Source organism: Macaca thibetana, chromosome 2 (genome assembly GCF_024542745.1).
Source record: "Macaca thibetana thibetana isolate TM-01 chromosome 2, ASM2454274v1, whole genome shotgun sequence".
NCBI classification, from domain to species: Eukaryota; Metazoa; Chordata; class Mammalia; order Primates; family Cercopithecidae; genus Macaca; species Macaca thibetana.
Window position 1 is genome coordinate 187,867,320 of NC_065579.1, and position 21,298 is coordinate 187,888,617.

At 35.9% G+C, this 21,298-nt stretch overlaps 1 long non-coding RNA gene across 1 annotated transcript; it reads left to right on the forward strand.

Annotated features, from left to right (window-relative positions):
* The first annotated feature begins 3,323 nt into the window (after positions 1–3,323).
* LOC126947908 (uncharacterized) lies at positions 3,324–20,910 on the forward strand. Its single transcript, XR_007723250.1, has 4 exons — positions 3,324–3,395; positions 4,150–4,362; positions 15,969–16,101; positions 20,769–20,910. It is a non-coding gene; the product is annotated as an uncharacterized LOC126947908 (long non-coding RNA).
* The last annotated feature ends 388 nt before the right edge of the window (positions 20,911–21,298 follow it).

Consider the following 21,298-nt stretch of genomic DNA (forward strand, 5'->3'; position numbering starts at 1 on the left):
CATCTTCCGTATATCATTTCCATTTTTGTCTATAAATCTTCTTCCACCACATGGCTGTGCTGAAATCTCTGTGTATCTGCTGTGATTCTGATAGCTGCCCAATTTGAAAATCGTTCATTACTCAAACTCCTTTAAATTTAATTCAGCCGAAGTGTTTCTTTTATCAGATGGTGTCAGAAGCAGGATCTGTAGTAGAGCTTCTAGAGACCCCCAGGAGTGCTGAGTGAACAAACAAGGTACCTGTGGGACCTTCTTGAGTCCACTGATCTCTCAGAGTGATGGGAATCATGGTAAGATTTCTCTCTCGAATGGATTTCAGAGAGAGCTGAGCTCTCTGGATTTGTGTTTTGACCTTCGAGTTTCTTTGAGCAAATTTCTAATCCAAACTTGGTTTGGAAGTCACTACAGAAACTGGGCTGGGTCCAGGAATGGATTTGAGCTGGGAGTTAACTGGTTTGGATCCAGTTAGAGGGCTCCTAAATCAGACTGGGTCAGAAAGGAACTGGTCATAAGCTGTAGTATTGCAGGAGTTATAAAATTTGGCTTTTGGAAATTCATAGGGATTTTTGTGTTCTACCTCTTTGTTTCATTTTTCTTGTTCACTTAGATAGGAAAAATCATTGGCTAAGTTAATCAAGAGAACCTGAGAGTAATGCCAATATTTTAGGTAAAAATGGGATCCTTAATTTCTAGAAAACTGAGCTCCTTCTGGCTTATACGTTAACCCTGGAAGACAGCGCAGTCTTACAACAACGGTGAAATATTACTAAAGATAACTTACAGTAAAATGTTTCAAATGAACAACAACACATTGAAGTACATTTAAAAATGAGGGCTCTTGGTAAAATCCCCTTCAGCTAAGAATGGGTTCATCACTATGAGATGTTAGCTGCTATTCTCTTTAGAATAACCTGCCTCACACTCTTTGATGATGGCTGTGGGTGACAGGATTTTGCACGTACAAGATCATGCGGCATGGAGGGCTTTTTCCTCTCCAAAAGGGGAAGATTGAGAGCTGAAGAGACTATTGGAAAAGATCCCTTCACTACTGACAAGCAGCTGCCTGAACTTTTCATTCAGTGTCAGCTGTAATGGGTGGGTCTTTCTCTGGCCCCCCTAAGCTCTTCACCTTCCCCACTCTACCACAGGCAGTACTTTTCTTTCTCTACTTTTCCTTTCATACCCTTTCTGTTGCTCAGGGCAACCATCTGGCCCAGAGACTATGTGTTGAAACTCATAGTCTGAGGTCAGATTAAAGATGACGGGGCCCATCTAGGGGCAAATTTAAGCCCTGGCAGTTTGATATTGAGTTCTAAGCAGAGTGGCTTACGTCTATGTTTTATCACATGTATTTTGCCCTGACCAGACCAAAAAAGAAAGATAATTTTCCTTTGTGTTGCAGCTTGGACCCCAGGGCTAATGTGCAGCAAGCCAAGTCACTAGGACCGCTTAGCAAAAGGGAACTCAGAAGCTTGGCATGCTGGCAAAAGGATAAGAATTCCTTATCAGTCAGATTTCTGGTCTCTGTGTGTGTGTGTGTGCATGTTTGTGTGTGTGCAAATCAATTGAATGAATGTATAAAAATCACTCGTTATCTCCTCTGTAAAGTTTTGATTAATGGAAAAAAGGATTTGTGACACTAGTCTTAAGCTGTAGTGAATCTAGTGTGCTTTGTGTGTCTTTCTGTATTATTCTGTCATAAAGAAAGAGGCATTCCTTAGAATAGAACACTGGCTTAGGACACCTGGAAGCCCACTTTTCAAGTTGGCCCAGCAAACTGGCCAGTTACAAACTTTGCTGAAGATCCCTAAAAAATAAAGCAAAACAAAACAAAACCAAAACTGGATGAGGTTGCCCTCTGGTCTTGTATGTCCCTGGGAGCTTAACCTTGCAACCAAATGGCAGTACTTCCTCATTTTACAGTGGTGGCCTGGGTTCAGAGTTCAATTCCCAGCTTAGGGGATGAGTTCTTTATCTTCTGTTGTCTGTGTATTTATATGTGTTTCATGTATGTGATAGTAAAAAAGCTTTAATTGCCTTAAAAACAAGTGAAAATCAAATATTTTGTCAGAAAAGTAAAAAGTGTAATGCCTTTTACTTCATGTGACTTAAGTAATCTTTGAGAAATAAAGACAGTTTTAAAGATTATTGGTAAAATTAAAATATCTCCAAAAATGTAAACATTTGGTCTAAACAGTGCAGGTCAGATACTAAGTTTGCTAAATGCTTTCAATTCATAAACTGCTTCTTTAACTTTTGCAGATTGTTCAATATATTTTGGAGACACTAGATTCTAAATAAGTCCTCTACATACATGGAATTAGCCTTGTCCCCTAGCTATGCAAAGAAGATCATAAAGAAAAGAGGGTTTATATAAGAAAGGATCTTGTATAGTAAATTCTTGTCCTAAGGAAAAAATGACTAGTTGTTTAAAAAGAGGGATGTTTAGAACAAGTCAGAAAAGTCTAAGCATGTCATAGATGGTCTTTGTAAATCGTGAAAGGATTTGTCAAAGAAAATGTATGTACCAAAAGTGAAAGTTTCTAAGAATTACCATTATAACATGTATTTGGGACTACTGAAAAAAATAGGTTTCCATGTAAGGCATGTGAGGAGAATGAAATGTTTTTTTAGTAAGAGATTATAGGAAGGCATGGGAATGTAAACTTTTGCCTTCTTTAGAGGGTTAAAGGATGGATTTAAATTAAATACTGTAATGCTAAAGGTTTAAACAAGTTGTGAAAGGTTTGTAAAAAATTAACCTTGTAAGAGAAAATTAACCTTGTAAGAGAAATTTGTTCTGTGAAAATTTTGACTAAATTCAAAGGAGTATTATTTGTTTTTTTCCTGTAAACTGAACACAGAAATAAAAGCACAATGGGATTTTCTTAAAGCACTAATCTGCTCTTTAACAAAAATTTGTAAAGGGTTATAAATGGTTTATGAAAATCTCACCTTGTGGCCAAACAGGTTAAGACTGGATAAATTGTCTATAAGGTTTTATTCAAACTTGGGGTCAGCATTACTAGTCTACTAATGCAAGGGAGAAATCTGCCTTTCTCTCTTGAATAAGATTTTCATGTAATATTAAAAGATAACAAAAGATTTTTGTTTCCTTTTTAAATACATACTGAAAAGGAAGGAAAAGACAAAAGACAGATTTTTTGAAAAGCTAAATCTTTCCTCAAGTAATGAGTAAAGGTTTTTTACCTTTTAAAAAATGTTTTAGTCTAATGACTTATGGTGACCTAGAATTCTAGTTAATAATATCAAATGTTTTAAACTTTTAACATATTTAAAAGGCTTCCTAAAATCAAATTTCAGCTTCAAAATGGTCTTTTCAGAACTCTAACTTTGGAATGCTACAGACTGCCCCTGAATCATCCTAAAGAGAGGTAAACAGAATTATTTAACATGTTAAGTTACATGGGAACCATTGTAAAAATAAAAATAATGTTTAATCTTTAGGTTATATTTTAGTGAATGATATTAATATATGTTCCAAAATTGCATGGGACTCCTAAAATTCTAATATGCCTTAGTATATGCTATCAATCATAATTATGGTTATTATATTATTTTATACCACAGAAATAACCAAATTTCCTTGTTAACCCAAGTAGAACAAAAAAATTAATTAAATACCAAGAAAACACCTTGCCAGATTTTTGTGTTAAACTAGCATATACTGAAATTGCTTAGATATACAATTTGAACTCTCTAGTCTAAGTCAAATTACCGATGATAACCCATTAGTTATCAGTGCTATGCCCCTAAATTGGAAAAAACAACTGGTATTCAAGAGGACATAAGTCCAATGTTAAGCATGGATTCATGGAGAACCAGGACAGCTGCCTTGTCCTTCCTGAGTCCTTAAAGCTTTTGTTATTAAAGGTTCTTCATTCCATAACTCATCATGGAAAAGATAAAATATCCAAAGTGAATATATTGATGTAGTGACTTAATAAATTGCAAAAATAGTTTAAAACCAATGTTTGATTCCATACTTCTGGGAAGACAATAAAACCTTCAGGTACATTTCGCTAACTGATGGGCCATTTAAACACTTACAGAAAGATTCCTTGTCACTTTTAAAGTATGTTTGATATTATAATAATTAATTATTATGCCACACTATATTTTCACCAGGTATGGAAAGCTTTTTTATGCTTCACTGAGGACAATCAACCTCTTCACAGTCTAGAAACTGAAGTTGGATGTTCTGAGAACATCAGAGAAAGACTGACCTTGCCATCCACACTGCAACAAAACTTTGGAAGCTTGAACCTTGGGTTTATAATCTCACAACTGAGAAGGGTACCCCAATACTCTTGGAACTGTACACCCATTGGAACCCTTAAGGTAAAACTAACTAGGAAAGTTTCTCTCCAAAAGAAGATGGCATCCTTGATGTGAACAGATTTTCCCAAGATCACAAATCAAAACTTCTACTATCATGAGACTCTTATCTTTGAATATTTTTCCCTGTTTATGCCTCTATGAACAACGGAAATGGAAAGGGGGCCTATTATATGCACTTATAGGGTGTACTTTTATTTGTGAAGAATTTTGCATCCAGACTTACACATAAATACATTTATACTCTGATAGATAAAAGATGAAGCCCCAGTGTAGGTGAGAAACTTTAGTGGTACATACATTGCCTCATAATCAGTCAAAACTCCTCTTAACCTACATCATAGATTAAAGAGAACATTGTCAGGAGATGCTCACTATTCTACAAGGACATCACTTGTTAGGTCCTTTTTCCATGGTTTAGAATAAAAGAGGCAATAATTAGAAATGTATCCTTTTTGATAGGCTCTATAGCAGATTCTACTGTAAAGGCTATCATTAAACAACAGACTTTAAGTTCTTTCATGAAAGTCATTCTAAATAATGTAATTCGCTAAACAGAAAAGTACTTGTGCAGCTGCTGGTACTTATGGCCTATGAAGAAATTTATCAAATGTAGATTATAGAAATTTGGTTGTAGGGCATTAATAAAAAGACCACTTAATCAAGTGAGTAGATTCTTTATCTAGCTTATTATTTATTTAATTTTCAGTGGTTTCGTTTATGGGGACCCTGGGTAAGGAGCATACTCCAAACTCTTGGTATTATCCTCCCACTAGTCATAGTAATAGTCCTGCTGATGCACTGTATTCTCTCAAAAGTTTTAAATATTTGCATGCAGGCATCTCTAGAACATCAAATGGTCTCTTTTCAACTGGAATAACAAGAGCTGAAAGAAATGTGTGACCATGAAGATACCATAACCTGTGAATGATGTGCTGAGACAGGAAACCCACAATGATGGTAACAGAGAGTGGAGCTAAGGTCCTAGTTTTGGTCGCATGCTCACCTAAGGGAGAAGCTGACCAAAAGTGGGGATTTTTTTTTAAAACAAAATTATGGAAGACCATTGTTTTGGACTAAGCTCACACACTAGGCCCCAACAGGCCAAACCAAACTAAAATGGAGTCAATCCTGCTAAATAATCATACCAAGACTTTAAGGATACATAGATCTTAGCACATAATCAAACTAAGACTTTAAGGAAACACATAGATCTTAAAACAGACTGGGTTTTGTTTTTCTCCTTTAAACAGTATGTTCCAGCATAAAGAGGTACCCTCTACTCAGTCCTTGTTCTTACCTTTGCAAAACTCACCGTTCTACTGTTTCCCAGTGGGTTTTAAGACCAAATAAGTACATTTACAATGGTGATAGTGACATTAATAACTAAAATTTTAGTCAATTTCTCAAAATTAAGAAAATGATCAAAAGAGGGGAATTGTTAAAGTGAATGAAATATGGCCTGAGAAGGACTCCATACTTCTTTATTTGAGTCCTTGTGGACAAAATGCAACCCAGCTTAAGAGGTAGACAAGATTAAAAACCTAACTTAGGAGTATGCACCTGTAACAAGAGCTGAGACTTGGCCAATCACAGTCACCATACATCAACAATTCATACACCACTGAGTGTTCAAACTGTTTAAATAAGGCAAACACTAACTTGTAACCAATCCAGTCGTTCTGTACCTCACTTCCAATTTCTGTAAATCATTTCCATTTTTTTGCCTATAAACTTTCGTCCACCCTGTGGCTGTGCCGAAGTCTCTGTGAATCTGCTGTGATTCTGGGGGCTGCCTGATTCGTGAATTATTCATTGCTCGATTAAACTTCTTTAAATTAAATCTAGCTAAAGTTTTTTTTTTTTAATCAGGAGTAATTATTCACATACACTAGTTAGAGTTATAATAAATACTTGCTAATACTGAATTTAAAGTGGCTAAATGTATACAGAGCTTTATAGGAGTATTTCTCAACAGTATAACATTGGTACTATTGACATTTTGGCTAGATAGTTCTTTATTGTGGGAAGCTGTACTGTGTCCTGCCATGTGTTTTTCAGTATTTCTCACCTCTACCCTCAAGGTATGGAAATATTGTCAAATATCTCAGGGAAGGGTGAATAATCCCCCTGATTGAGGACCACTGCCTTATTACATGTTGTGTCTGATGATAGTGGGAATTCATCGGTGTTCAGCAATGTTGCTATTTATTACAAGGCTATGTGGGATTTTTTTGGGTAGCTGCAGATACATTCTTAGGGATGTTGAACAGTCAAAAAAGGTTGAGTGGTGAAGAAGGCACATGACCAGAAAGAGAGTGTCAAGTCTACACTCTCTTGGGACACACATTGTTTGACCCAATGTGTGGCCCAACTTCTGGAAGTACCTCTGAAACAAAGAAAATAGAAAGCCCACCTACAGTCACAGGTTGTGCTATCATGTTATAAGTAATATGCAGAAAACACTGGAAGCATTGATGTCCTCCAACTACTCCTGATGTTGTGAATCTCAGACCAAATGGACAATGATCTGTAAACAATGCTTCCTATCTGGCCTTTTAAAAACTCTTTCTCTCCTCAGTCAAACACCCTCTTCTAATATACTCATGTTAGTTATTTATATATGACCAAAGGCAGTTTCACTTTTTTAGAATCCTTTCCTGACTCCCAGTATAGCTGTTCTTTATGCACAAGTTTCGCAAAACATATGTGTAAAATAATTAGGTTATAGCCAAGAGAATATCAACTTTTCCTTCCCAATATCCAATTCAAATGCTAAAATGCATCTCATAACAGTTTTAGAAATAAAAATTGTTGGGAGATAATTCTCCGTGGGTCTAGCCCAATTCTGCATGTCTTGTCAATTGAGATAATGACTATTTTTATTCTGGATTATCTTTTCACAGATGTTTCTATAGTGAAAAGTCTGGAAATATAACAAAATTGTCCCCAACCAAAGACAATGACAGGCACACTTCCTGTTCAGTGTAATAAAGATTCCTCCAGTATAATAAAGACAATGTTTCCCTCTGGAGCAAAAATCAGGCAAGCTTACAGCCTACTTAAAAGATCTTAGTTCCCTAAGCCCAGAGATCCTTCACTGTAACACAACTCACTGTGTGTGCAGGTGCACCTCTACATCCTTTCACATCACCCTGTCGGGACTGGGCCTGGGGGAATAAGCACAGAAAACATCAGTGCTTTACTTCCATTGCTGTCAGTAACAGTCTTTTGTCTCATTCAAGAATATTATGTCTTCTTTCACCACACATGTAGCAGTGGCAGGCAATTTTGTATTTTCTCCTCCATGGTGCTGATGCTGTGTATATACTGTTTCTTCATCAAGGCCGTGTAAAGTATAGTGACTATCCATCCCAGTTTACCGAGTCTTTCCTGGTTTTAGCAGTAAAAGTTTCACATCTAAGGAAACACTTTGGTCCTGGAGAAAGAAGAATACATACAAAAATATTCCTTCTCTTCTTTGTTTTTCTTGCCTTTTTCTATGTTTTCTCCTTCCTTCTTTTCTTCCCTCATTCCTTCTTTCTTTCCTTCCTTCCTTCTTTCTTTCTTTCTTCCTTCCTTTTACCCTTCCTTCCTGCCTTCTTTCCTTCCACCATTTTTCAATTAGAATTTTTTTAAAGGTATCAATGAATTAGCTTCAAGTGTCAGATATCAATATTTAGAACATTAACTGTTGTCTGTGTAATTAATTAGGAAAGTGGTAGAAAGCAATTCATGGTGTTTGAGTAGTTTTAATCTTTATTACCTACTATTCATAGATAACTTTTTCATATGTAATAATTCTATGTCCTAAAATTGATTGTATAATTGTTTTTAAATATTTGTTGCTAATCCTTGTGGTAGGGTTTGATCCCTCACCCCATTCATAAAGCCTGATCATGTGATTTGCAGTTCCTCTTTCTGCAGGGGAGATTTTACCTGCCCATACCATTAAAATCAGGATTGTCTCTGTGGTTTGCTTTAGCCAAGGAAATATAAGCAAGATAACACATAAGTTTTTGAAAGAGAACTTTCAAGAACCAGCATGTAATTCCACCATTGTCCTTTGTCATTTGCTGCAATATTAGCAATGTTCCATGTAGACAGATCTAAAACTGGAATCAGGTTATCTGTCTCTTCTGTACATTGATGAATCACACAAAACAATACAAGAATCATCTCATTTTGCTAATACTTTTCTCATTCTCTATCCATTTTACTTTGGGAAGGGAACATCATTCACCACACAGAATAGTTAGCAGTATTGCTGAATACTTAGTTACAAAAGATTGGTGACATCAGAGCAAGAAACACTCTGATATAAAGTTTATTTCTAGATTATGATTCATATTTTTCTCCACGACAACTTCATGTGTTCATGGAAGACTAGGCTCTCAGCCATCCAAACATTCAGAAAACAAAAATAGTTAATATTAAGTGGTGAAGTTTTGAATAAAAACACATTTAAGAGAATCTTGCCAGGACTAATTTATCTAACTAATTGGCTGTTTGATCATGTATAGGTCACAATAGCTTTTGATATTTGTTTCCTCATTGAAAAGTGAAGTGATTAAGGTCTTGAAGGTTCCTGCAATTCTAACATTTGATCTCTCTCCTGAGTGTTGCTGACTATTATGACAGTAATTTTCCACTTTTATGGAATAAATATGTTTTTTGTAATATCATGTTCTGATAAATTGGGGTTATTCCTTCATTCTCTAAAATCCTTGAATGTTCTGGTTTACATAGTCCATATGTGCAAGTGTTCCTTGCAATTTTTTATGCAAAATATATAATTTAGGGCTTTTTTCAATGACATTATTATTGAGCCAGTATAGAAAGACAAAGTAGCTGAAATGGTGCATGCCGAATATTGTTCTTGAAGATAATTGTGGACACACTTCTATGTAGGGTTCAAACTCTACTATCACCAATGTTTAGGATTGAACGAAGGTAGGTAAGCATTCAGTAGAATTCATTGTATGCCATTTCTAAAGGAACACAGTTGTCATGAGAATCCATTTGAATCAATACTAATTAAGGCTTAAATTACCACCTTCTAAATGCCATGCTGGCTCTCCATGGAGAGTAACAATAGGCTGTATAAATGTAGGGTCCATTTGACTTGTTCTTCACATAATGCAAATCATTCTCATTGTAAAGGAAATTTGCATACAAATGAGAGTACATTTACTTATTTCTCCAGATCATCGAAATCTGAAGACTCCAAGTAAAGTGTTCCTCTAAAGATTGGGAACGAGTAGGAAAATTTCACTCTGATACTGATGTTGGAAAGATTCAACATAAATTAATGAGATTAGCCATCTGCAGAAGTGACCCATTCTAGCAGATGGTTTCTAAATGTGAAAATGATTACACAAGGGTGCTTCTCAAATCTCATTAAAGAGACTGAAATAAAGCCAATATAAGATAAACTGACCTAATTAATTGTTACTTCTTTTATGTAGTGTCAGAAGAAGGTGAAGGCCTGCTTGAAGTCTGGTGAGGGAGAAAAAAGAAGCCAAAGGGCCAGAATTTGACACTGGCATTCATTCATGCAACATTTATTGAGCACCTACTTAGAGGCCAAGCATTACGCAATACCAGGCTGATACTTAGAGAATAAGGAAGGCAAATATTTGTATTTGCTTGGCAGATATTTTTCTTTCTGTTGTAGAGGGTTGGATCAAAATACCAGATTTTGTTAACCTTCCAAATTTCTCCAGTCAAACATTTTCATAGATTTGAAAACTGATGAATTAGTATAAATATTTACCTTATTTCTTTTTTAAAATTTGAGCACATTTAATTAAATTATTATTTTATTGAGAAAATAGTAAGTGAAAGACATTTTGCATAAAGGAATGTAGAAGGAATGGAAGGAAGTAATAGCAAGTAAAAGTAGAAAAATATTTGGAATAAAGTCAGCGTGAATTACATGCCAAGATAAATATATTAGACTTTATTCTGTAGAATACAGGAAAAAACAGTGAAATTTTGAGTTATAATATAAATAGTGATTATGGTTAAACATTTGAATGTCTCCATGCAAAGTTCTAAATTGCTTTCTAGCTTTTAAATTAATCCATTGTTATTTGGATGAATATACTAGCACATGAATATCCCTAGTTAGATTGATACGATCAATATCCAGATTTTAAAATACTGAGAACCAGGCTCAGGTCCCATGACATAAATGTATCATGGAGTCATAAGATAGCAAAAAGTTGTTGATAGACATTTTATCCATCCTTTTTCTCCGCTAAACTATGATAAGGACCACCTTTTTAAAGTTAAATTATCACTGCATTAAAAACTGAATTTCGCCAAACTATGATACATTTAGTGAAATAATAATTCTTCATTAAAAGAAAAAAGCCTTTTTTCCTCCTCAAAGCTACTAATGGTAGATAATTACTTTATTGTACATGCATTCTCCTTAGAATTTGCAATTTCATATACTTTGAGACTGGAACATTGTTTCAGCAATCTTCTTCCTAATGAAAAACCTATCTTCTGAGAGTAAGTTTTTAAAAATATATTTCAATTTGTGCGTCAAGTCAGAGATTAGAGTTTTAAAGTCCTTCTCTATTTGTTTCCTTCAAGGAGGAATTTTTAACATCAGTGATGTTAATAATTCAACACAGCTGTTTTCCTTAGTCATATGCATCCCTGATTCGATTAGGGACCAAGGTGTCAAGTTGTATACCCTTAAAGACTGTTTTGGAGAGGCCTATACTAGACATCCAAAAAAGAAAAGTGACCACCTTATTTACTAACTTTGATGTTAATGGAATTATTTTTCCTTTCTTATGATTACTTGATTGAACTTTTAAAAGAAATTTCTACTTTCTATCAGCTATTTCAATACATAGTAACACTAAGAACTCATTTTGTATTTTTGTGTCACTGGATTGTACATCATATCATTAATAGCAGGTATATAGGTATACTTTTTACTTATTAATTTTCTAGTGAGATAATATAGATGTATTGTGCCTTTCTTCTAGATAAACTAGTGTCTATCACCACAGATATTTTGGTGAAAATAATCACTAACACAAAAAAAATAGAAAACTAAAAATGGAAAAGTACTTCCATATTAAAAAAAAAAATCCAGGATAAATAGCATTTTCTCATAGGATCAAATACTACTAGGCTGCCCAAATGGTGCTAATGCTATGATTTGGGGTAAGTCATACATCAGACATGGGATTAGCTCAAAACTCATGCCCTCCATCAGCCCATTACCAACCCTTGGGCTCAAACTTCATATGTGGGCTTACATGGCTCTCTGCTATCCAATTCCAACCATGTTGCCTCAAACCCCAAAGACAGTGGGGGCTGTCATAGGTTTTTTTACCCTATATGTTCCACATCATTCATACCAAGGGCACTTACCCCACTACTTCCACAAGCCCCATGCCCGAGACCAGGCAGTCTTCCAAGGATAGGGTTATGGGTTGAATTCTGTCCCGCAAATGTTGAAGACTTAACCTCCAATATTTGTAATTGTGACCTCATTTGGGATTAAGGACTTTGCAGAAAATCAAGTTAAGATGAAGTTATTAGGTTGGGCATTATTCCAATATGACTATGTCCTTATAAAAAACATAAATCATAAATTTGGACACAGAGACAAATATACAGGAAGAATACTATATGAATATTGGAATTGTGTTGCCACAAACCAAGGAACACCAAATATTGCCAGCAAACCATCAGAAGCTAGAAGACAGGCTTACGGTCCTCAGAAAGAAGCAATGTTAGCCTTCGGATCTGTAAGACAATAACTTTCTCTTGTATAAGCCACCTACTTTTGGTATCTTGTTATGGCAGCCCTAGGAAATTAATATAAGTGGCCAAGACTATCTCCTCTGAGAACATTTATGACAATTGCTTCATAATACTAACCAGCCCTTCCAGGCAATGTGGTAACTTTCAACCTCTCCTAGGCTGCTCTTCAGTCCTGCTGGACAAAGGAAAAACATTCTTGCCTTTTCTCCCTTCTAATAGTGTTTGTGAAATACATGGATGCAGTCAAAATTTCAAAACGATTACAATCTAGGAATGCATTGGTTATGGTCTAAAGTATATTAGAGAAGATTTTTTTGAGATGTATACTACATTAATGGTATAAAATAATTTTAAATGTCTTAATTTAACATGACCAAAAAAATGAATTACTGTCCACATTTTCCTGTAAACTCTGGATAAGAATTGATTTGTCATCACCATCAGCAAAGCACAGTCACAATCTCAGAAAGTCATTGGTACCACGATGAATGATCCAACACGTGAGTAACGATGAAAAACCAGAATTTAAGTGGCATTAGGGAAGTAGAGAGGCAAGAAGTTCTATATTATTTGAATACAGAAAAGTTCTGGAGAGTCATGGCACAATGAAAAATAGCAGAGTCCGAGTCACTTCCTTTTTTATTGCAATGGGAGATATAAAATTAAAATTAGCCAAGCATGTTTCATTTAAAAATAAAGAAAAACAGAAAGGTAATTTTTGGACCTGAATAGAAAAGATACAAGACGCTAACAAGAATATTTATTGACACTGATTTGGCAATAAATTTGATCTTTTATATCTATTATTCTCAATCTTCATTAATAAATTGCTATGCTTCACATGAGCTCATACATTTTGTAACATATAGTCTGCCCAACTTATTTATATAGCAATGGGAGTTAGAAGTGAGGGTCAGAATTGAGCACAGGGGTGGGTATTCAACCAAAAAAAAAAAGACCACGTGTTAGGATTACAAGAACCAGACAAATCATAAGGACAAATGATCCCCAGTAGAAATTATTCCAGATCTCCCTGGCTGTCTGTATATTCATCCCTTTCCCTGCATCTGCTCTTCAATGCAAGGCACCAGATCTCTGCTTAGTGTCAGTTTTTTGATGTCTTTCTGGGATGTATCAATGGTAAACACTGGTGTAAAATTGAAGGGATGGTGGCAAAATGTAGGATATTGTTTTCATACTTTCAGCCTCAGGAAATTTCTTTGGCCAAAGCTGCATCTTCTCTGTGGTTTCCTTTACTACCAGAAAAGCCCACTGTGTGCCTATTCCAGTAGTCCCCCAGGGGACCAGTAACAATGCTTCTTTCTAGACTAAGATCTAAAGATAATGACCTCAGCTGCAAAACTCTAAAGAACATTAAGCTTTTCTGGATATCAGCTCCTCGATATATGTATAACCAATTCCCTGCTACGAATATTTGGGGCATTTCCCTTTTTGGGATTAGATCATTATGAAGGCATCACCTTAGGTGTAGATGGCTACTGCTATAGTTTGAATGATGGTGCCTTCTCCAAAATTGGTGTTGAAATTTAATCCCCAATGCAATTGCTAAGGGGTGTGGCTTTGGGGATAGTCTTCATGTATAGGTTTAGCACCCTTATAAAAGGGCTCAAGGCTGAAAGGAGTTATCTCTTGTCCTTCTGCTTTCTGCCATTTGAGGACACAGCATCTGTCCCCTGTGGAGAACACATCCACAGGGGATGTGTTCTGGAAGCAGGGAGCAGCCCTCACCAGACACCCATACCAGCTCCTTGATCTTGTACTTCCCAGACTCCAGAAATGTGAGAAATGAATTTCTGTTCTTTTAAAGTTACCCAGTCTCAAGCATTTTGTTAGAGCTGCACAAACAGACTGAGACAACCATTCTTCACATAGAGTAGGACACTGCCAAGGCTGACTTCAAGTAAAGCTTGTTAGGCCAGTTAGAGAAAAAGGGCAATACCTTGGCTAGCATAAAGATGCTGCATAAATTGAACAGAAAGTGTTTGCTGCAGGAATAAAGCCCCATCTCATGGTTAGTATGGAATGGAGCTCTTCCCTGGCTACTGGAACCTCTATTGTGCCTAAAAAACAAGAATCTTCCTTCCTTCCTTCCTTCCTTCCTTCCTTCCTTCCTTCCTTCCTTCCTTCCCTCCCTCTTTCTTTCTTTCTTTTTCTTTCTTTCTTTCTTTTCTTTCTCTTTCTTTCTTTCTTTCTTTCTCTCTCTTTCTTTCTCTTTCTGTCTTTCTTTCTCTTTCTTTCTCTCTCTCTTTCTTTCTTTCTCTTTCTGTCTTTCTTTCTTTTTCTTTCTTTCTTTCTCTCTCTCTTTCTTTCTCTCTCTTTTTCCCTCCCTTCCTCCCTCCCTCCCTCCCTCCCTCCCTCCCTGCCTTCCTTCCTTCCTTCCTTCCTTCCTTCCTTCCTTCCTTCCTTCCTTCCTTTCCTGTTTTCTGGGATAATATTTGATATGGTTTGGTTCTGTGTCCACACCCAAATCTCATCTGGAATTGCAATCCCCACATGTTGGTGGAGGGGCCTGGTAAGAGGTGACTGAATCATGGTGACTTTCCCCTTGCTGTTGTCATGATAGTGAGTGAGTTCTCATGAGATCCATTTGTTCGAAAGTGTGTTGCTCTTCCCCCTTCTTTCTCTCTCTCCTGCTGCACTATGGGAAGATGTGCATGCTTCCCCTGCACCTTCTGCCATGATTTTAAATTTCCTGAAGCCTCCAGTCATGCTTCCTGTTAAGCTGCAGAACTGTGAGTCTACTAAACCGCTTTTCTTTATAAATTATCCAGCCTCAGGTGGTTCTTTATAGCAGTGTGAGAATGGACTAACTAACTAACATTACTATTTGCAAAAATATACACAAATTACAAATGTGTATAGTAACAGTAGAGAAAAATGGGCCTTTCACTACAAAAATAAACAAATATGCATCAGATAAAATTTTATCATTATATATTTTATAAAGGAATCAAATCAGAGCAAATATCTCTGAAACAAACAAGAAAATTTTAATTTATACTCCAAATAGTATTAATATTTCTTCTATGAAGTGAGAAAAGCTAGCCACATAGGATGACAAAATCACTACTCTGGGTGAGTGATTTTTGCTTTCATTCACACGCCCTTTATTTTAGAGATAATGGCTATGAACAGTCAATTGCTCCAACTTTGGAGATATTTTGTACTTTTCAGTACCTAACCCTCTTGAGCTATTTTTTGTTGTGAGGTGCAAAGATGAAATTCTGTAACACTGCTGCATTTTCTATGTTTTCCTGCTTTTTTTTTTTTTTTTTTTTTTTTCTATTTCAGAGTCAAATGGTGGTGGTGGAGCAGCTTCCTCCAACGTTAATGTGTTTTCACAGCCCGTTGGGATGTTGATAATAAACCCTGGGTTTTCATAACCTTATCTTTTAAAATTCAGTGGTTTAATGATACATTGTTAGAGTTCTGTATCACAATTCTTTAATCCATCAATTGAAATTACTCATAAACAACGATTGATATGTGCTGGACAATGTCTGTTCAATATTAAAATTATCTCAACTTTTGGCTTATGAAAATTGCAGATAACATGTCTATCAACTAAACTTTGAGGGTACATTTTTTACACATATTTTATATAAACAATCTGGTTGTGAAGACAATGCTTGGTTCCTTATAAATCAATACATACACTAGATGCTCCTCTGTCAGCAGTCAGCAGCTATAAGGTGTATCCTACCTTTAAGAACTTCATAGAATAATCATTCTGTTTTGTCTTTATTCACTAAAAGTCTCAGTAACTTAAGGTTTTCTTTTTCATGTTACAGGGAAGCCATCTGTGTGAATAACCACAGATATAAACTTCTCTGATATGACTGAATCCTGTAAGAATCTGGCCCTGGAGTCTGAGATGGACATATCTATGCTCATCTTCTGTGAATTCAGCTAATCTATCAGCAGGTGTTTATTGCACTCCTTCAAATACAGAACTGAGCTAGGTAATGTAGGGAACGTAAGAAAAATATCAGGTTTAACCCTGGTCATTACTTAGTCTATGAAAGTTCTCTGAACTGATTCCTTCACTCTTTTATCACTTATTTACTCAAGAGTGTTTCAGGAATGGCAGACACTACAAATTTGGAGCTACCAACATCTCCTCCTAAACCTGGACATCCTAAATTTCCCATCTTAATATTTCTTAAATGTTTCTTAAATCTTCCTCTGGGGATAGTAAATTATATCTAAAGTTATAGAAATCAGTTGACCAAAAAGGTCGATGACAATCACAAAAACCCACTGGAAGTGTCCTAAACTAAATATTTATATCTCAGCTCAGCCTGGGCTTTTCTAAGCCTTTCCCCAGCTTCCGTGCTTAAGGAAAATAATTCCCATTCGTATGTGTAGTGGATAAAGGGCACGGCAGCAGAGACTTTTAAAAGCCTGTCCTTCATTTTATCTTCTTTTTCTAGCACTATGTCAGAGTCTCTGTACATAACCAATGAATATTTGCTAAACTAAGTATTTGGTTAATTGGTTAAATAAAATATGATATATAATGGATGGAGTAACTCTAGTGGTTAGTCATGATGTTCCTGGATATTGGCTGATGACATAAAACCATGTACATGATTGTGGCAGGAAAAATATTGGCCTCTCTTATCCCTGGGATCTGTAACTTTACACGTGCAGATGCGATTAGGTAAAAGATCTCGAGGCAGAAAATTAATTCTGGATTATCCACATGGGCCCGATGTAATCACAAAGATCCTAATAACGGAGAGAGGAAGAGGCAAGAGAGTCAGAGAAGGCTACACACCGAGGAAGCAGGCCTTGGAGGGATGCAGCCATGAGCAAGGAACATGAGAGGCCTCTTGAAGAAAACTAATATAATATTTGCATTAAAAAATTACGCCAAAAGATTTTAGCTCAAATCGGCAGAAGGAGCAACTGTATCAGCCTTCTGTTTCCCTCTAAATCTTACTGCAATAAATAAGATTTTAACAAAATGTTAAAAATCTATAACAGCAAGGAGCACAGTGTGCATGGCAGGGGTGGATCATCAACATGCAAACATGATTAAAATATTTCTGACAGGTTGAAAAATCAAGACATAAATATCAAGAAAAATATCAGAATAAAAGAATCTGCAATCCAGTGCAAAAAGATAGGAAGGCAAGGGGAGTGGTGAGAGGATATTTTTCAAAAACCCACAAAAGTAGACAAGTTTTGAGAGTGGGAGTGAGAAGTGGGACAGAAAACAGGTTGATTATCTAATGGGTTTTCTACGGGAAAAGTTGCTTGTTCAACTTTTTACCTTCCACTCCCCAACACCATTTATCAAAAGGGCTTCGCCCCCTAATGTTTCTCTCAAGGCAAAAACTGGAGATCTGTTTCTAGAAATTGCATGCCTCCAGAAAAATAAAGTTTCCTCAACTGATGTTAGCATTTCCGAATAATTTTTTCTCATTTTAGATGTGATTAGGGATGGGGGCAAGCACATGCGTGCTTCCGGTTTCTGCATACATTTACAAAGCATTCCTCCAAGTCTCACAGCTCTCCCACAAACCTTTTGCTGTCAGCCAGCCATATTATCAAGAGAAACTAGGCCTCATTACATAAGGACAGACAAAATCCAAGAGAGTTATATATATTGATCAACATTCAAACACTATTAAAAATATTTCTGGAAGATTGAAAATCAAGGTGTAATATTGAGAAATTAATCCAAATAAAAGAAGCTGTAATCCAAACTAACCATTCATTCTTAAATAGTAACAGAAAACCGAGGTCACCAGATTTCTGAGAAAATCTTACTACATATAACGAAAAGACTATTAGAGAAGTGATTACATACATTAAATTTGTATCCTCATACTTGTTTGGTAAGTTATTAAGGCCATAAATTACAAACAAGAAATTTTGCTATAAAACAAAACCACTTGGCCAAGAACACAAAACAAATGTACAAATTTTGAAAACATGGTTTACTATTTTAATGATTGAATGCAGTCATGTCCAAGTGAAAGCAAAGAGAAAAAGAATGTGAAAAAATAATCAAAAATAGAGTTGCTCCAGGAGGCTAATATTCAGTGCACAAAAAAGAAAACAGAGAAAATAGAAATGAAGAAATTATGCCTCAAATATTTGAAGCATCATCCAATTTGAACAGGACCACCAAGTTCCTGGTACGGGAATTACAAAAGACTTCCACCTGGACACAGCCTCACAAAATATCAGAAAACCAAAAGAAAGAAATCATAAAGCTACTAGATCAACAACAGCAAAAAGGAGATTTAAACCAGTATCCAACATTTCTGTAGTTCATTTAAAAAGAAATTTTAAAATGAACTACCAGTCAGATATACACTTTAGTCACATTTAAATCAGCTTAAGAGTATGCTAGGCAATTGTTGTTAATATTCTGCAGCTAAATACCTCTCCATAACACTTGGCCCTGTCTCTCTTCACCTCCTCACAATCTGCCTCAGTTACAATCTGGTTCCCAGCTAGAATGTTGCCTCTTGTTTTACTACGTAGCTATGTCCCTCTGGACGTGGCATTTATATAGGGTTACTCTGCAGGCTTCTGGCTCCCCTCAAGGTCTTTGGCTCAATTTCACACGGACCTTCCCCACTGTGGATCGCTTCTGAGAGCACATGGCTTCTCATATCCTGCCAGCTCAATAGCCAACCAGAAAATCCTCTACATTGGAGAGAATGGAAAAGCCATGTTTTTGCTTAACATGTCCAGCTTCATTTTAGTATCCATCAGGTGAATGTGACACATTTCTGTTGAAGAGAAGGTTATTATTGTTCTTGTTGTTTTGATTTTAGTTTATTTGCTTAGTTATTGAAATGATACACAATTTCTCCTTGTGGTATTTCTGTCAATTTTCTTTCAGTCATCCAAAGTTTGCTCACTGTAAAGTATGTTTCTGAGCCATCTGTAGCTACAATTCACAGCCCATTTATGTCCAGATCAGCAAAACATATTTCAGTAGACATAAGTTGAATGATGATGGATTCAGAAGTGACACTAATGGAAATGCTCAAAATATAAGATTTGCTGCCTGTCGAATAGCTAAAAATTACAGCCATATTGAAAATTAGGTATGCGTACTGCACGAGGCCAAAAAGCCTTAAAGAGGTTTTTTTTTAATCCTAAGATAGTTACTAAGAAAATGCTACATGCTTTTAAAAATATGATCATTCAAGAACATAGGCAAGAAACTGATTGTGACAACTGTTGTGTGAAACGTTATGTTACCATAGCAGTCACTTCTTACTGTAGGAACAAGGTATTAAGAGACCTCCCCAAGAATTGTTCCTGAGTGGACCTGAAGCCTAAAATCAATGTTTACCCATGTTTTTCATGCCACTTTGCTTTCAACATTGATTGAGTTTAGTGAAAACTCCCACTGGAGGTTTTTAAGTATCAAGTTAAATTGAAAGTTCCCAGTGGTGTTACTGAAACCTACAACGTACAGGCACCCTTGGTTTTCGGAGAGCCAATGACCCTGGCTACCACTGGTTGCTTAAACCTTTGGCAAGCAGCCAGTGAATTTCTGAAATTAGCTGCTTTTCTGGTCTGTTTTCATTGAATTTTTTTTAAAAAGGCTTTATAGAAAGTAATTACAAAGTCTTTACATTAATTCTAGTAATTAAGCGTGACTACACCTATCATTATTAGCCTCTGTTCTTTTCTACATTACCAGAAACAAGAGAGATCAACATAAGGGATCTTATGTTAGCTGGACATGAATTATTTAAGTCAAATAAATAGACATCAATTTATTCCATTGGAACAATGTGCACAAATTCAAATTTTTTTTGAGTGACGGGACATTTCATAATGAAAGTAAAGTTGTGGGACTAGACCAAAGAGCCCTAAAATGATGAAGTTCATTTCCTCACTAAAATATTATTTTAAGATAGAACTAGTATTAAAAATAGCAGGAATTCTGAGAATACCAAAGCTAGATTCTTCATCTAAGTTACCTCTACCTTAATTTGGAAACGAGTATTCTGGAGAAAAGGAATGATGAAGTGTCTACACATGATTTTAATGGCATTTTAACTAATGCCCACAGACTTAAAAACAACTTCCAGCTATTACCCCTTCAGCACAGTATTGACTAAAGCATGATTTAGAAAAAATTGTCTTTATATGGCCCTCTCATGATAGTTGTGTATTAAATTAAATTCCCCAAATTTCTTGTTTCTTCCTATTGACATCCATTAGTCCAGGATGGAGGAACATGAGAAAATTACTTAATATACCCCTTCCTGTCTTGAAACTATTTCAGATTAGAGGATCTACCATGATATTCTCATAAGGAGACACTAGGATGTTAGTAATTGCAGTAGATACATGGTTGTTTTCTCTTCAGCACTCATTGTTACTCCTTATTCTTTACCATAGCACCTAATTTCCACATGCTATTCCAGGAGATTAGCCAAACTTTCATCTACGAATTTAAGTATGTATTTATGACAATACTAATCATTATAACCTATCCTCTGGCCACAATTATTGCTTCAGAGATGAGAATATTACTAAGCTGATCTAATCAAAGCAAAGCATAAAACTTATAGTCAAATTTCTAACATATATCCTCCTCCAATCAGAATGATGTAGTGGAAAGACGAACTACAGCCATTTTATCATAAGATCCATGCCATCTTGACGATGATCTTATGCATGAAGAGGGAAGAATCTTGGGGACTCACAAAGCCATGGAGATGGAGTCAATAGTAAGCCAGGCCTGGACCCTACCACTTTTCTGGACTTCTGTTTTAATAAAATGTGAACTATTGTTTAAGCAGTTTGAGTTTATGTTTTCTAAGCAAGAATCTTGACTAACATAGTAATAGAGGGAGATAATAAAGAAATAAGGACATAAAGACATAAATCACCTGTGAGATTAACGATGCATTTTTAAGCCACACACACACACAAAATGGACCTTAACACATATTCTGTGATGCACTTGTTCTTAATCAGAAGACAACAGTCAGAGTGGTGAGCTCCAAGCCCTCCATAGTCATATCAGATTTCAGTTAATATGAATCATGTATTTTTTAAAAACTATGCATTTTCATTGTTTTGATGCCTGCATTTAAAATATTACAACTGTACTTGTTTATTATGTGCATAA